The sequence below is a fragment of the Stenella coeruleoalba genome (assembly GCF_951394435.1).
Source record: "Stenella coeruleoalba genome assembly, chromosome: 12".
NCBI lineage: Eukaryota > Metazoa > Chordata > Mammalia > Artiodactyla > Delphinidae > Stenella > Stenella coeruleoalba.
Genome location: NC_137158.1, coordinates 14422738 through 14440251, shown reverse-complemented (window position 1 = coordinate 14440251; position 17514 = coordinate 14422738). Strand labels below are relative to the sequence as shown.

At 39.3% G+C, this 17514-nt stretch overlaps 1 protein-coding gene across 1 annotated transcript in view; it reads left to right on the top strand.

The window, feature by feature from the left end:
* LOC307195229 (uncharacterized protein) overlaps window positions 1–17514 on the top strand; it is a gene marked incomplete at its 5' end in the record, with an annotated part of 226553 nt that overhangs the window by 38183 nt on the left and 170856 nt on the right. Inside the window, one exon of the mRNA XM_079939199.1 lies at window positions 14693–14780. The remainder of the gene's footprint in view (window positions 1–14692; window positions 14781–17514) is intronic.

Below are 17514 nucleotides of genomic sequence, written 5' to 3'. Positions count from 1 at the left end.
AAACCACCAGTTGGCCGTGCTCATCTCACTCTTGGGGCTTAAAAAGAGCAGATGATGGAAAAAGGGTTGGAGAGTAGAAAAAAAAAAAAAATGATGAGAGAGAAAACCTCAACCTCCTAGCACAATGGGTGGGAGTTGTCAGAGAAAATAGTTCTGAAACCCAGTTTGGCAAAACATGTCAATAAGTCAAGAGACAAGGTGTTGGGGCAAGGGAAGTGACCTTATTCTAGAAAGCCAGCTAACCGAGAAGAGGGTGGACTAGTGTCCTTAAAAACCATCTTAACATCTCGGCACAGGCAATGGGCTTTAAAGGCAGAGTGAGGGGTGCGCGAGCAGCTCGTGACAGTTCTGGGATTGGTTGGCATCAAGGTGAATTTTCGAGGGTCAGCAGTCTTCTGGTTTCAACCGGTCTGGGGTCTACCTGCTTGTGGTCAGCAGTTTTCATCTGGTGGAGGTTGCTTCCTATAAAACAACTTAGGAATATGTGTCAGACCTTTACCTACATCTTTCAGGGAATTTGGTGACCTGGCTATGTGACTGGCTTATAGTCTAGATTGTTACCAGTGTCCTGATCCAACAGCTATTCTTTGTTTCTACATCTTCATGTTTCCTAATCATTAACTCTTGAACCAGCTTTTGACCCTCAGGGGAGGCCTGGGAGACTAACGCAAAAGCCTTTTACTTCAAAGGACAGGGACACAGGGACTGGTATACAGTTTCAAAGGTTCAATCCCCCCTTTTCTTTGTTATTCCTCAGTTTTGAGGGGAACGGGTTTGGAACAAAAAAGGGAATACAATTTTGTATGGAGAGGTTAATCATAAACTTGGCAATGGAACTCTGTTTCAAAAGCAGACTTAATCAGCTCAGAAACGAGGAGCATGGGAGTGAAGTTCCCAGAGGAACTAACTTCCATTCCGTACAGTGTTGAATTAAATGTGGATCTCACTTTTAACAATGATTGCCAGGACTTCGGGAGTGGAAATGGCTGTTAGCTAAATTCCTGCAAACTCACACTTTCCAGATTACATGGATGATGGCTTCCAGTTTTGTGGTCCAGAGAGTAGTTCCATAGTTTTTTGTTCAGTTTAGTATAATTATAAAGCAACCTTCATCTCTGTGTCTCCTATAATGTGATGAGAAGCTAGCCTGATTTTATTGGGCAGATCCTATATTACACTTTTGTACATGTAATCCAGAAGAATAACAGGCATCTGCTGGAAGAGTAAAACAGAATCATGTAGGAAGTAAACACATTCCATTGGTTGTGTACTTGAGTGATTAGGGCCATGTATCTCTCTCCTGCAGGCTGACTAAACGGATTTTATAAACAGCTTTGCTTTAGGCTACTTGCAGCCACATGCCAGCCTGTCTTAAACTTTCATGTTCTATTTAAAAACTTAAAAAAAAATTTTTCTGAACCTGAATCCCACTGCTCTACTAGTCTATATGTGTCTATGTAGCTCTCTCACATGCATACCAAGTACTCTAATTTGGTAGAGAATATTACAATGAGAAGAGAATGGACAGTTCTATCAAGTCCAGAAGCTCAGCCTCCCAGACCAGGGAGATTTTCGACTACACTACCTTGAAAGTCTAGACAAGCCATAAAAGGAAAATAACAATGCATTTTTCTTAATATACTATCAACATCCTGTTTCATTATGGAATATGTGTGGAGAGCAACAAGAAATATTTTATAATTAAATTGTAACAGCATTTGCATTGTACTTTGGAAACAAAATCAAATATTTGTACGATATGTGGTATACATATAACATTTATGGCAGGCTTTTTATAGAGGTTAATTATTTTTATAATCAACAAAGTTCTGAGTCCAGAAATTTTAGTGGTAACTCAGATACATGTCAGATTTGAGTATAAGATCATTTAAAAGTTGAAAACTTTTATTTTATATATGCATATTTAATGAGGGAGAAGCTAAGTTATTACCTTGTGTAAATACTCCTAGTTGATGGTGATTATTTTAAAAGAAGAAATTTGCTGACATAATAAATTGTTTGTTTGTGTATGATCGAAGTATTTAGTCTGATTCTACCAGCTGTATGACCTGGGCAAGCCACTGAACCTCTGGGGTCTCATTTTCCCATGAGAGACTTGGATTGTATCATTTCTGTGGATCTCTGGAACTCTAAAATTCTAATTTCCTAAAAATGAGAATGTCTCTTGTTTAATCTGCCGCTAGACAGAATGGGACTTTAATAGTTCTGATCAGATAGATATAATATATCATGTTTAAAAGCAAAAACAAAGTAAGTGTGTAAAATGAGAAAAGTTTCTCCTGAACTTCTGGTAACTTTCATCATCTTGAATTTGCTCCCTGCAGGAGGGAACAACTATCGATTTAGTAGCTTGTAGAGAAATTTCACGCTTGGCATCTCTGCCCCTCATCTTGGTATCTAAAAACTTAAACTATATTATTTATGAATATAGTTTGAGTTCTCAGATGCAGCTGATACCAAACTAATGTCTGGAGAAATAATGGCATTCTTCATATTTCAGAGTTTCAGCCAAGGTTGTTTTTTTTTTTTTTTAACATTTTTATGGTATAGTTCTGAACCATATACAAAATTCAAGAGACTTCCCCCTTTCCTAAGGACTGATCAAACCTAGACTGACAATCCCTAGGACTTCCCTGCAACAAAGTGACCTTTTCTGTATTCCCATATAAGATGAAGCCTTATTTCTCAAACATCTCCATAGGTTCGTGTAAGGCAAAATCATAGCGCAACTAATAAAGACAGTTTATCTCTAAATGGATAAAATATGTGAGAAAAATCAAGGTAAGAAGGAAAATGGCTCTCATTGACTCATACTCTGGGCTGTGTTGATTCCTTCTAAGGAAAGCTAAAGTCAAACGATAATTTATCCATAGAAACCTCACAGGCCTTATAGAGTAAGAGTGACACTAATAATTTTTCTAGACTCTACCACGTTCTGCTGCAAAGCATCTATTATGGACAGTTGCTATACAGTTGGTTGATTTAAGACTGATTCTATACCTTTTATTCAATTTCTCCGGGGCTAAATTACATACTAAGCTATATTTCTAGGCAGGACATAAACACAAAATTTACAGATTTCATGTATTAGTCATTAGTAAATTTTGGAATCTGTTCAAGGTAAATTTGATACATTGCAAATGATTTGATTTTGTGACTACTTTCCCCACTTATTTTAGATAATGCAAGGAACAAGGGGTGAACTGTGATATTTAGCTTTCTATTACCTGTACTATTTGAAAGCATGAATATTTTTTGTGGAGACTGGTCAGGAGAACAAAGGTTGCAATTCGTTTTTCAATAATTGTGTTACTCATGTTAAATTTGCCTTTCAATTATTGCTGCATTTAAAGGTTTTTGATTGTCATAGTGATATGAAAAAAATCAGAATGCTATCCATAACCTTTGTAAAATTGTCACAAACTTTATAAATCAGATAACATTAATAATGTAAAGTGATGTAAATTTCAAGAAATTTCGAGTACACTTTGTGAAGTGATTACCACATTCAGGTTAATTAACACATCCATCACCTCACATAGTTAGCATTTTTCCTCCCACCGTGGTTGGCATTAGCACTTTCCTACGCTAAGCCCTAATTATCTCGTGTTTCACTCTTTACAGAGACTTTCCCAACTGGTCCTCCTGCCTCCAATATCCACTCTTCCATTTCCTTCTGTAGATTATTGTCAGATCAGTTTTCTTTATGACTGCTCTCAGTATGTCACCTCCTGCTGGAAAGCTTTCCTTACTGCCAACTCTATGAAAGTCCAAGCAGCTCAGTCTGGCATCCAGTATCTTCTATGATACAGCCTTCTGCTACCTCTCTCACCTTACTCTTCTGTTCTCTTGTCATCCTATACCCCTTCTCTCTATGTGCCCCAACATCATAACAATGCCATGTTTTTCATCAGTTGGTTAAGAACTCCCTCTTCTCTAAACTGCTATAAAACTTGTGGTTTGTTCTCTTTTGGGACTTGATTAGACACTGACTTATGACAACTCATTTGCTATAATGATATATTTTTCATTAACTTGTAGATTGTGATGTGTGGTGTGTCTCCTTACTCTGTTAAATATTAAGCTCTTTGAAAGAGAGAATGTAGAATCGTATCTCCCAAGGTTCCAGGCTAATCTAATTAGTGGATTTTGAGATATCAGCTGAATTAATGAAGTTAAAACAGTAGATTCAATATTTTAAATTACCACAGTATGCATAAACAATACTAAAAGAATGTACAGTAAAATGTTTGTTATATTTTTCACAAGGGGCAGAGCTGATTTATTCATTATTCAATAAGTATTTGTGGGGTGCTAACTCTGTTCCCGGCACAGTTCTGGTTCTAGGCATACAGAGAGAGAAAGTTGGACTAAATCTCTACACTCATACAACTTACATTAAAGTAAACGGAGACACACACACACAAAAGAAAAAATGGGGAGGGGATAAAGAAAGAGGGGATAAGATAGACTAGTATGATAAGAATTAAAATGGTATAATATAATAAAGAATGACTTCTTAAGTGCTCTAGACTGTGTGGTCAGGAAAGTTCTCTCTGAGCGGGTGTCATCTGAGATGAGTTATGATAAGCCATCCCAAGATTTTTTTAAAAAACGTTGCTGGCTATAGCAACAACCGCTGTTGCAAAGAGACTACGTGGATTCTGAGTGTGACATATTTAAGGAAATAAAAGAAGGCTGCATTGATGAGGCCTGATAAGGTTAGGAGGTGGGCATCCTCTAGACTGTTTTGAAAGCCAGGATAATGAGTTTAGATTTTAATTTCAAATGGAATTTTTACTTTTAAGAAAGGTGTGTAACTGATATGATTAGACTGTTGTTTTTACAAGAGTCCTCTGATTTTGTGAAGTAGACTGTGGGAGGCATGGAGATTGTTGCAGTGGTCTAGAGTATAGGTTATAGAGACTTGGATCATGGTGATTGTACTGGAGAAAGAGTGAGATGCAGATTTTCAGGAAATATTTTGGAGATTGACATGACAGGATTTGATTAGAAATTAGATATGGATCTAGGAAAAGACAGTAACCAAGAATAAATCCTAGGTATTAGGCTTGAGCTGGAATAGAGGGGTGAGGATGGGTTGTATCACTTTTTGAGATGGGGAAAATTAAGGCAGAGTAAGTTGAGGGCGGGGAAGGAAATCAGTGTTTCTGTTTGGTACCATTTAATTTGTGATGCCAATTAAGCATCCAACTAGAGATGTATTACAGGCCTTTGTTTTCGAGTCCGGAGTTCTGGGAAGATTGGGAGATCTCAGTGCTGTAGATAAATATTTTGTAGTTGTTAATGTGTAGATTCTATTTATAGCCGTGGAACTAGATGAGATCACCTTGGAAGACTACATAGAAGAAAAGAGAAGCAGAGGAAGGGGGGTTTCATTAAAGACCCAGAGGAGAAGAGCTACAAAATTTCAAAAGGAGCATCCTAGGCAAATAGAACAACCAAGAGAGTGTGATGTCGTGAAAGAACATATTTCAAAGAGGAGAAATGCTTAGTGATGATTTTATTTTCTGTTTGTGCTCTCCTGTATTTCTCAGATTTTTTTCTGTCAATGTAGTGACTATTTGGAGCATCTCCCTAACATATATTTCTGTAAAGTTGCTGTGTGGTTTGGATGGGCTTGACCCTATCGCTGATTTCCAGAGTGTGCCTAGATTGGTATATGCCACTGTTTCTCAATGCAGATGCTGTTAGTATTTTGAACAGTATAAAATCCATCATTATGTAAGACTGTTCAGGAATGGCAGGCTGTTTAGCTTCCTACTAAATTCTACTCAATTCCAATAACACCCTCAGTCATTTTGACAATCAAAAGAACATCTTTATAACAATATAACTTGTATGGATTCTTATGTTATGAATGAGCCTGTCTGTATATAGAGATGTACTAGAATGTTAAACTGGTTTATATAATTTATTAGTTTGTGCATTCATTCATCATGCACTTATTGATAGCCTGTCATATCTCAGCCATTGCAATCAGTACAGCGAATACAAAGATGCTTAAGACGCATTCCCTCGGGGAGCTTGCAGTTATGGATCAGAGACAGAGAAACCAATAATAACAATATAATGTGATGAGTGCAACACTGAAGTTGTGTACCCATTATGGTAGTGCTGGAAAGGAGAGAGTGATCAATTTTATCTGAATGTCTAGAGAACTCAGATTTCAGCACTGTTCCTTCCATTCCCTGATAAAAATGCCTAAACTGTTTATACAAACGATACACTTTTGCTGACTTTCTGGTTTCCTTCTAGGAGTCTAGAAATTTGATACGTGCTAAGGTGTTAGGTAAGGGGTGCCTATGTACCGAGCCCCCATTAAAAATTCTGGCACTGAGGTGTTTTTTTGGTTTTTGTTTTTTTTTTTGCGGTATGCGGGCCTCTCACTGTTGTGGCCTCTCCCGTTGCGGAGCACAGGCTCCGGACACGCAGGCTCAGCGGCCATGGCTCACGGGCCCAGCCGCTCCGCGGCACGCGGCATGCGGCATGTGGGATCTTCCCGGACCGGGGCACGAACCCGTGTCCCCTGCATCGGCAGGCGGACTCTCAACCACTGCGCCACCAGGGAAGCCCTGGCACTGAGTTTTTAATGAGCTTCCCGAATAGACAATATTTCACATGTATTGTCACAACTTTTTGCTGGAGGATTAAGTGCATCCTATGTGACTCCACTGGGAGAAGACTCTTGGAAGCTTGCACCTGGTTTCCTCCAGACCTCACTCCATGTACCTTTTCCCTTTGCTGATAGTATATCAGCAAGCTGTATATATATCCTAACCTTCTATCCTTCGGCTGTAATAAATCACAACCATGAGTATGACTGTATTCTGAGTTCTGTGACTCCTCCCAGCAAATCAACCTAAGGGTAGTATTGGAGAGACCCAGGACAGGATATATTTTGGGAGGTCATCTTTGGCAGAGGGAACAGCATTGGGTCAGAGACAAGAAGACTCAGAAAGAAACAATGTATATTTTGGGAATTGCACCTCATTTTGAATGATTCTGCTAAGATGGGGAGATCATTGTACAAGAGACCAAAGATGACCTTAAACATTATCTAGGTATTTCATTATCTCTCTTTTTAAGGGCTTTGGTTAGTCTGATTCTTCTTTGACCATGCCGCCTTAAAATCTTGATGTTTCTTACAGGGAATGAAAACAGAGAGGTAGTAATAGTGCAGCTAAAGTCATGGACCCAACTCAAATATCACTGCTTTTATGAAAATTTTTTCCGATTGTTACCAGTAAAAATGAAACCTGTCCATAGTCTTGTTTTTCAAGATGTTTATTATAAACTAAGCTTCCTGAGAGAAGACTTGTGTTTCATTTGTTTTATTTATCCTCAGTGCAGTGCCAAGGATAGTGTTTTGTCAATAGAAGACATTTAATGAACATTATGATCCTTTATGAGATTATGGGTTTCTTACAATATGGGACCATATCTTATTCATCTTTGTATCTCTGGAATCTAGTACAATATCTGGTTTACATAATCCATTCCTTCATTCTCAGGATATGTATTGAGCACTTGTGGTGTGGCACACACAGTTCTGGGTGCTTATAATTAAATAGCAAGCTAGGTAGCAGGGCTAACATGTCACATGGTAACTGGATAAGTGTTTGTTGCATTCAGTTCTATTTCTCTGCTCTTACATAAGTCAGCCAGAGTACTGTCTCCCCACAAGCCTGGCACTGTGAAAGCTGCACCTTTCTTTATCTTTTATGTTGCTTGCTATATTCCTTTATCAGTTATTCCAGTTTTGAAACTTATAACTACTGCTGATCTTGTCATTCAGAGAGTTTTTTTAGAAATAGCATAACATATGTGGGATTGGCATACACTACTATATTTAAAATAGATAACTAACAAGGACCTACTGTATAGCACAGGGTACTCTGCTCAATATTCTGTAATAACCTAAATGGGAAAAGAATTTGAAAAATAATTGATATATGTATGTGTATAACTGAATCACTTTGCTGTACAACTGAAACTAACATAACATTGTAAATCAACTATACTCCAATATAAAATAAAAATTCAAAAAAAAAGAAATCTCATAAACTCCCAGTCTAAAACAATTCTAACCAAAGACACAATTTCATTGACCAAGATGGAATATGACAATTATAAACTAAAATGTGTAACTTAGATTATATGTTCCAGTGAGGGCAAGGATTTTTATTTGGTTTTTTGACTTCCATATTCTCAGAATTTATAATAGTGATTGGTATACAGCAATTGCTCAATTAAAAGTTGTTCACCAATTAGTGGAATAATTATGCTTGTATCCAAGGAAATTTTTATCAATGAAATATTACTTAGAATGATTTTTTTCAGGAAATACTATTAGTCATGGAAGCCAAAACATACAACACAATGTGAAGGAAGCTGAAAACCTCAAGGTGATTCTATAATGAAAAAAATTTCCAAAGATGGGAGGCAGACAACTTAGGCTCCCAGTGCTTTGCCATTAACTTGCAATAATATGACCTTTGGTCATTTTAAACTTTCTGAACCTCAGTTTTCTCTTCTGTGAATTAGAGGTATTAAGATTTTGAGATTTCTAAACTCTCTTTCAGCGTATTAAATCTGTGTGATTGTTTAAAAGGAATGGTATCTCATTGGAGTTATGTAAAACCTAATTTGATTAAATTTTAGACTAATTCCATCAGTTGCTGGTCATTTTCTCATATTCAAAATTTACTAATGTCTCAGAGTGGGATGACAGTGGTGGATGGGCAGGCAATGATACAAACAATGCTATGAACTTACAATGTTATAAACAGGAAAAACTGTTTCCACCAGATGAGGCTTTATCAGAAAATAAAATAAAGAGCTAGGCAATGGGAAAGTAGGGAACACAATAGGATGATGCATTTTTTAAAAAATAAATTTATTTATTTATTTATTTTTGCCTGTGTTGGGTCTTCGTTGCTGCACACGGGCTTTCTCTAGTTGCGGCAAGCGGGGGCTACTCTTTGTTGTGGTGCGCAGGCTTCTCATTGCAGTAGCTTCTCTTGTTGTGGTGCGCAGGCTCTAGGCACGCGGGCTTCAGTAGTTGTGGCATGTGGGCTCAGTAGTTGTGACTCACGGGCTCTAGAGTGCAGACTCAGTAGTTGTAGTGCATGGGCTTAGCTGCTCAGTGGCATGTGGGATCTTCCCGGACCAGGGCTCGAACCCGTGTCCCCTGCACTGGCAGGCAGATTCTCAACCACTGCGCCACCAGGGAAGCCTGGATGATGCATTTTTATCTTTGTCTTCTATGATGTATTTGAATTTAGGTTATGAAGAGCAGGAAGAAGGTTAGATTGACATAGACTGATGTGGGAAGACTGACTTTCTTTTCCGAAAAATTTATCATAGAATTTCACATTTCTAATTGATATTAAATTTATTACCTATATTTTTAATAGTGATATGTCTTAGATCTATTACTTACATTTTACTATAATAGTTTCCAGTAAAATTGTATAATTTCGTAAAACAATGTATTTGATGCAATAAAATGAATACCAGTGATATCTAGTTTCCCTCTGTGCCAAGCTCTCTTGAGAATTAACACATGTAAAACACTATAACACATAGCTCACATTATTGAGGATTGCCATGGGATAGGATGCTATTGTTATTTACCCAAATATACAATTATCCAGGGTTTTCATTGGGAATTAGAATTCTTGGACAAAAACAAGTATTTACCGTGGAGTCTGAATTAGGCAGACAAGTAGCTTAAACAGCAAGCAGTCTTTCCAGATTGATTTTTTTTTCCCCTCATGAAGAGTCTGTGCCAATGGGACTTCCTTGGTGGCACAGAGTCCGTCTGCCAACACAGAGGACACGGTTCGAGCCCTGGTCCGGGAAGATCCCACATGCCACAGAGAGGCTGGGCCCATCCACCAAAGCTGCTAAGCTTGTGCTCTAGAACCCGTGAGCCCGCGTGCCACGGCTGCTGAGGCCTGTATGCCTGGAGCCCATGCTCCGCAACAGAAGAGGCCACCGCGGTGAGAGGTTCACGCACCACAATGAGGAGTGGCCCCTCTTCGCCGCAACTAGAGGGGGCCTGTGTGCAGCAGCGAAAACCCAGTGCAGCCCCAAGATAAATAAATAAATAAATAAATATATTTTTAAAAATAAAGGAAAAGGGAAGGCCAAAATTATTTTTAAAAAATTAAAGAAGAGTCTGTGTCACTGACCTCTGGCTTTCCCCAGGATTCATGTCATGAAATCTTTATCTTAAGAAATATTTGTTAAAAATAGAAAGTATTTAATGTGTATTCTTATCATACGATGGCTATAATGTAGCCTTATAAGTTATTAAGTTATATCTGCCCATAGTTTATTTATCCAAATGTAAGTTTTTAAAGGACCTGATTCTGTAAATACATAAGAATATCATAAAGTTTATACTTGGGCTAATTAATACTAGCCCCAAATTAATATACTTTGGGCTAATTAATGAAAGGAGTGGAGGGACTTGTATAATTCTTCTAAGTCTTTTTTTAAAACTAAAAGAAAAGTTTATAACTACACAAGTATGACCTCTTACTTTTTGAAAAAAACCCTGTGATTTGTAAGCAACAACTATAGTCAAACTAATTTTAAAACACAAGTTTAAATAATTCTAAGTTCACTGTGTCATTCATGAAGCTCTCTGTAGTGAATTTTCCAAGTATTATATATAAACCTAATCACCTTTGTCCAAATGCTCGATTGTGATGTAACTCTGAAATACTAATTATTGCATATTGGTTTCTTTAGACATCTCCTTGATTATTGATTCATGTCATTTTTCAAGGAAATTATGTTATCAGAATTTATATTTCATATTTTTCCATTCAAATTTTTCAACCATAGTCCTCTTGGCACAAAATTATCTCATTTAATACCAGCATTCTCTTTTCTGTTTATGCAGTTCCTCAAAGAATTCATCCAGTCCCAAGTCTTCAACTCTAACATCTAAGCTAGTTATCACCAAATTCATTCAGTTATCAATCCCATTAATTGATATTTATTGAGTGTCTGCTGACCTTTTAGGCACTGTGCTGAGTACAGTGGTGAGATTCTCTCCCCTCCCAGACTTTCTTTCTTCTTGTTTTGTCATTCATTATTTCATTCAACAAATATTTAATGGATTGCTGTTTTGTGCCAGGAAAAGCACTAAGTGGGAGGAATGACAATTTCTTGGAAAAGAGAGAAATGTAAACAGATAATTTCAGCTTAGCGAATTAAGTGCTATTATGATAAAGATGTTTTCACAGGAAGCTGTGGGAGATTGATGGGCATGGAGGTTCAAGAAAAGGTTCTACATTCTTTAGTGTCTTGCCTAGGATATCAAACTCAATCCAGTTGGCATGGTTTCAGTTTTCCTAGACGCTGATCCTGAGGCAAGGATTCAAGTGCAAGTAATTTATCTGGAACACTGGTAATGAGCAGGGAGTTAAGACAGGGAAGAGAAGGAAGCCAATATAAAGTGTGTATGATCAAACCAGGTACCATCATAGGCAGCTGGGACTCAATCCTTCTAGGGAACTATGAGAGAAAGTGTGATACACAACTTGGAGTTACCCTCCTCCCTCCACTCCAGGGTGAGGAACCTGGTTTTTAATTCATCAACCTCCTGCCCATCATTGTCTGCTTCTGGCTTTCCTTATGCATGACTGAACGTACTCCCGTGGTTAAATAAAACCTTTAGATCAATAAGTGCAGATATTTACATTAAGCAGTCTCCGCTGTGTATAAATGAATGTCGCAGGCATAGGCACAGGGAGCAACACCATCTGCTAAACCAGGTAATTCAACAGAAGGAATTTAACACAGGAAATTGAATACTAATCTGTCAGAATTGCCTAAAGGACAAACAGGAAAAGGCGAGGTGATATAAAATGTAGCCACTACAAGAAGTGACTTTAACTCCTCGACTAGAGGAACACAGGGAAGAGTGTCTGAGCCCAGGAGCCAGGGCTGTGTTGCAGAAATTGGAACCACTGAGGAAACATAGCCGCTACTAGAGACCTTGACTGTAGAAGAGTAAGAGGAAATGTTACCCTGGTATCATCCATCCTTGTGTTCTCCAATATCTTGCTAGTATTTTCCATTGGCCAAACCCACGTAAGAAGACTTAGTCAAAGGAGCCTGTAAGTGTGGCTTGAGGGATCAGGCCCTTGTAATACACAGCAAAATAGAGAAGGGCAGGGGACAGACGTCAGGGCCAGTAGGCAAATAACCAGCACAGGTTTCTTCAGGATGTTGCCTAAGCAGAGTTTTCAGGATTTCCCCCCTCCTAATTTTATTTTGCACTGTTGGCCACCAAATCATCTCTATTGTGTTCAGGGTAGTCTCTTTCTTAGTCCAAAAGTAACAGTATGTTCAGTTTGTTTTCCCAGTCTACAGTCTTCCTTTCTACATTCTAATCATCTTTCAAAGTCTAGGTTAATTCCTTCCCCAGATATTCCAGTTGGCAATGATGTCCCGTTCTCTGAGTTGTGTGTGTGTGTGTGTGTGTGTGTGTGTGTGTGTGTGTGAGACAGAGAGAGAGAGAGAGAGAGTTTTCCATGCTGTCAGCACTGGTTCCTGTTTAATAAGTGTTTTATTTGCCCCTCCCCCACCTCCCTGGAGGGTAGGGACCTGTATAAGTTAAGATGATGTTATACTGTTTGATAGGAAAGCAAAAATAGCACTGACCATTTTTCTTTCTCATGGAAACATGGATCATCCATGCTGATATGACAGTTTCTCTATCATCAGGGACCTGTAACCTAAGTATATTGCTTCCACTTTCTAATCTGAGTTAGCTGCTGTGGATCTCACCATTATGCCGCTATTCTAGTTAGTGGGGTGGAGACCATGGGAAGAGAAGGCCAAGACTCCTTCTGTCAGATCCCTTCAAGGGTATTACATATCATATCCACCTATAACCATACAGTTACACGTGGTCACAGCTGGCTGCCAGAGAGTCTGGAATATTCCTCATTCCACGTAGTCCTATATGTTTTGGTGGGTCCTTTAAGAAGCAAACACCAAGATGGAATGAGACATGCAAAAGCTTTACTAAGGGGAAGAATGCCCATGAAGGCTAAAGGAGAGAGAGGGTAGGAGAAGGCAGGGAAAGCTTTCAGTCACAATTGGTGCAGGCCTGACATCTGTGAAAGGGAAGGCACTGGATAGGAAGGACTTCATGCTGCAGGGAAGCTTTGAGAAAGCTCAGCCAGGCCTATGAGAAGCCCCAAAGCAATGACTTCCCAGTAAAGATGTGCTACGTTGGGAGGAATTACCCAGCTTCTGTGCCCGCACTGTGCTCCATGCTCCCAGCTGGTTGTGTCAGGGAGGGAGACACAATGGCGCATCACCAGGTTGTCATGCTAGGTGACCGTGGACTGCTGTAGAACCTCCACAGGACCCTTCCTCACACTTCTTTCCTACCCTGTTGGCCTCCGACGCAACGTTACCTACACAGGTGTGGAGTAACATGTACACGTGCTTCTGTGTGATTCTCTCACCTTAAATGTCAGTCCATAGATTATAGCTTTTTCTTCATGATCTAAGCAAAACCACACATACACAAATGAAGACTTTTAGAAGTAACAAAATTATGAGTCGCAACGTTTCTCTGGGAACTAAGAAACATTTTCTAAAAGAGATGAGATTTTTTAGTTGTTTGATGGAATTCGTTAAAGGGGATGAGACAGGGAGTCTTGGATACCAATAAAAGCAGCATAAAATGATGGATTCGTAGAATTCAGAGTTGAGGAGGTGAACACAAAGAATTTTACAGATGAAATCTAGTTCACCTTCTCCTATTAGGAAACAGATGGCGAAAAACAAGGCAGAGGGGATAATCTACTGCAGTTCACCCAGTGCATGGAGGCATGATCACACTCAGGTCCCAGGTCTCTTGACTTCCCAATGTAGCCTGTGTTCTGCTCAGCTTCTCTACTTCTAAAAGGGGTACCTTTTTTGTATAGGGTTTTATCAGCAAACTTTGCTAAGTAATAAATTCTCTTTGGAGGTCATATCCTACAAAAGGAACTGAGAAGTAATAAAAGGATTTGGGATTTGAAAGGTCAGGCCTAAGAGGCTGTTTTCCTGGTAAATGAGAGGCTTTGTTATACCCATTAAGCATCGTAGTTGGGGACTGGTGCCTTGTGCTCTGGTTAACCTAATCAACAGAATCTGGAAAATATTCACTGTTTACCTTAGGAGGTGCTTTTGGAGAGATGCTAGGCTTTCATATTCATTGGAACAGATTGCACATAATGAGTTTGGTCTGGTGCCTCACACTGTCCAGTCTTCACACTCCAGATCGGGAGGATCATTCTCTTGGGTATAAAGATGTAAACAGCTGTATCTCCTCAAAGTTGTCCACCTGAGGTGTAAGAGGATTGCTTCATGAATCACAAGTAATAAGAGTTTGCCGCTCCTTCTCCCGTTATTGTCAAGCAGAAAATAAACTGCAAAGCTACACACTCAGCCCAGGGTTACTTACATCTTCATTTCCTCACCTCTGAGAATTCAGGTGCATTTTCAAGAAGTTTACAGCCTCATAAGACATTAATACAGCCCGTTGGCTGCCATAATGTTCTACCAAGTGCAGTGTTCTCAGAATGGCACCACGTGTACCACTAACGGTGCGTTAAATCTCTCTTAGGTCCCGCCAGCCTCCATGATCAAGGCTATCTCAGGGGAGCTGTTTGAAGAGGTTGCCAATTCTCAGTATCGACAACAAGGAATCAAAGGTAAGGGCTGCGTTCAATACTAAAACTGTGTCTTGTTTTGCAACAAAAGCCTACAGCTTCCTTTTCTGTTTTGGACCCTAATGTCTTATAATCAGAGAAGGATCCTCAACAAAAAGAAGGTAACTGGTCCAATTAACTAACAATCAATGCATGAGGTAAACTCCAGCAACTAGATAAGAACCAGTTGGATCAGTGTTGTGCTAGTTTGTTTTGACTTTTCTGCTGTTTCCCAATCACACTTAGGAAAAGGTGCCCGGATAATTGTAGCATCTTGTTGTTGTTGTTGTAGCATCTTTTATCAAATAGCAAGAGTTTAGCTGCAAGTAACAGAATATTCAGATAGAGTGGCTAAGGCACTAAGGACATTGTTACCTCGTATAGTAAGAAGTCTGGAAATAGGTGGTTCCAGGGTTTATTTAGGGGCTCAATGACATCATCAAGGCTTAAGGGTCTTCTTATTTTCTAATACTATGCCAGTGGCCATTATTGTTGGTCAAAGACCATGTTGATCACATTACCAAGTCAAACAGCAACAACTGCTAATAACTAATTGTTATTAGTAACACATTATTTGTGCCATCTTGCCTTTGCACGCCAGTGCTCAGTGGGTTTTGACGAACATGGCTCAGCATTGCTCTACTGGACTGAAAATTTGAATCTGAGTCTTTTCACACTTAGTACTGTTGGTCCTACTATACCATAATATCTTACTCGTGGATTCTTTTGCTTTACTTTATTTCGATGTATTTGGAACTATAATATTTTCCACTCTCCTTTGTTACTGGAACCAATGGAGACATTGACAGTCAAAAATCTCTGTTATTGGTGCTTCATTTCCTTGCTGTCTACATAAGCAGCTTGGAAGACCAGAGATATTTGGCTATGATATACTTTCCCTTAATGAATGTCACCAAGAAAACTCACCAGATCTTCCTTTACAGTTTAAATTCAGGAGACTCATGACACAGTTATGAAAAATCAATTGAACTCTGCACTGTTATTAAAGGAAAGGGATGAGGGCATCTAACCTGACTTGTCACCATCATCATAGACATCAACATCACGCTAGGGCAGAGAGTTAATTAGGTTTAAAGGCAGTTAGGGGAGTAGGGAGATTTTGTATAAAGCACAATGGCTTTCACTCACATTATCCTCATTCTGAAGTTTTAGGGTTTAAAAAGAACTGCAATGTAGGGAGAGTGAAAGATCTAAAAAGCTAGTTAGAGCACTAGGGTACTCTGCTTTGAGGCATATGGTGAGCAATTATACTTGAGAAAACTGACAGCACACACACCAGACCATCTGAGTCAACTTTTGGGGTAAACTTCTATAAATAAGAGCAACACAGCCGCGTGTGAGGGTCTCCCTTGTCTGGTACACCATGGAGTAGCACAGAGAAATCTAGCAGTGCTGGATGTCAGACTCTGGGAGATGGTGTCTGGCTTGGGCTACAGAACTTTTATGCTACATGACTGGGGAAACATCACCCCTCCCCTGGTGTGATCATGGCTTGGGATCCAACAGCAGGATGCCAGCAGAATCTTGGCTTCTCTTCCTGTTTTACCTGTTCACCTTTCTTGGTTGGAGTGAACAAGCTCCAGCCGTGGAATGGTCAGAAGGCTGAGTCCCAAGCTGTAGGCTTTGTGGGCCAGTGGTTCCCAGTCCTGGTACGCACGTCAGCATCAGTCTTGCTCTACCATCGCAGCACCAGATCAGGGCAGACTGATTTTACCACTTGGCTGTCGCTGGTTCTTGTGGTGCCCTGCGGGTGCTCTCCAGGCCAGACAGGAGAGAATAAATCTTACCAGGTTGATTCTTACCTCTATCCCAGCCCATACAACACAAGAGAAACTCAAGGTGTTTTTCCCACTTGAAGTCTCTGTCAAAATATAATGAGGCTCAGAATGTTCATAGCAGCCTGAGTGTCTAGTTGGACTAGCTTATGTCCAAAGTGGAGACCAGGTGTTGCCTTTGCTGGATATTAGCGCCGTTGCCTGACGTTATTTGAACCTTTGATGGCTGCAGGGGTGTCTGAACAAATAGCTGAACTATTTGAAAGTAGAAACTTCATGGGAATAGGATTGAAGTTGGATCCATGAGAAGAGAGTGGTAGGAAAGAAGTGGTGGTGGGTTTTGTTCGTTTTAACAGTACTTGTTTAAAAAAACGATGTGAGGGAATTCTTTGATAAATAAGTTTTTAAAGTTAGAAAATAAGAAAAATACGTTTTGATAAATACAGAGAACAAAAAACAGTTCTAATGGAAGCACTCAAAAATAATTGTCCAGGAGAAAAACTAAAATGATTACAAGATTAGGGACTTGATCTACCTATTTATACCTATTTCTATATGTCTATGTATCTGCTACCTGCACATCTATATACCTATATATCTATATCTGCATCATCTCTGTCCATATCTATATATCTGTATCTATCTATATACCAACAAATACCTTAATTTTGTTTGGAAATACTCATTTCTTTCCAAATGCCACCTCTGGGATGTTACAAATAGACCACACAGGATTGCTTTTAGTGCCGCTGACCCCAACTTTATCAATAAATTTAACCTGTAAGGAAAACTGCCAAGGCAATACCTGCAGGCGTTCACCTTCTCTCTTGACTCTCTTCAGAAACAAGCCTTAAACACCAACCCTAAACACTCATTTTGGCTTCCTGGCTCCCCAATGGGCCCATGTTTCCACCGCTCAGATGTTGCCCAGGGTAATGTAC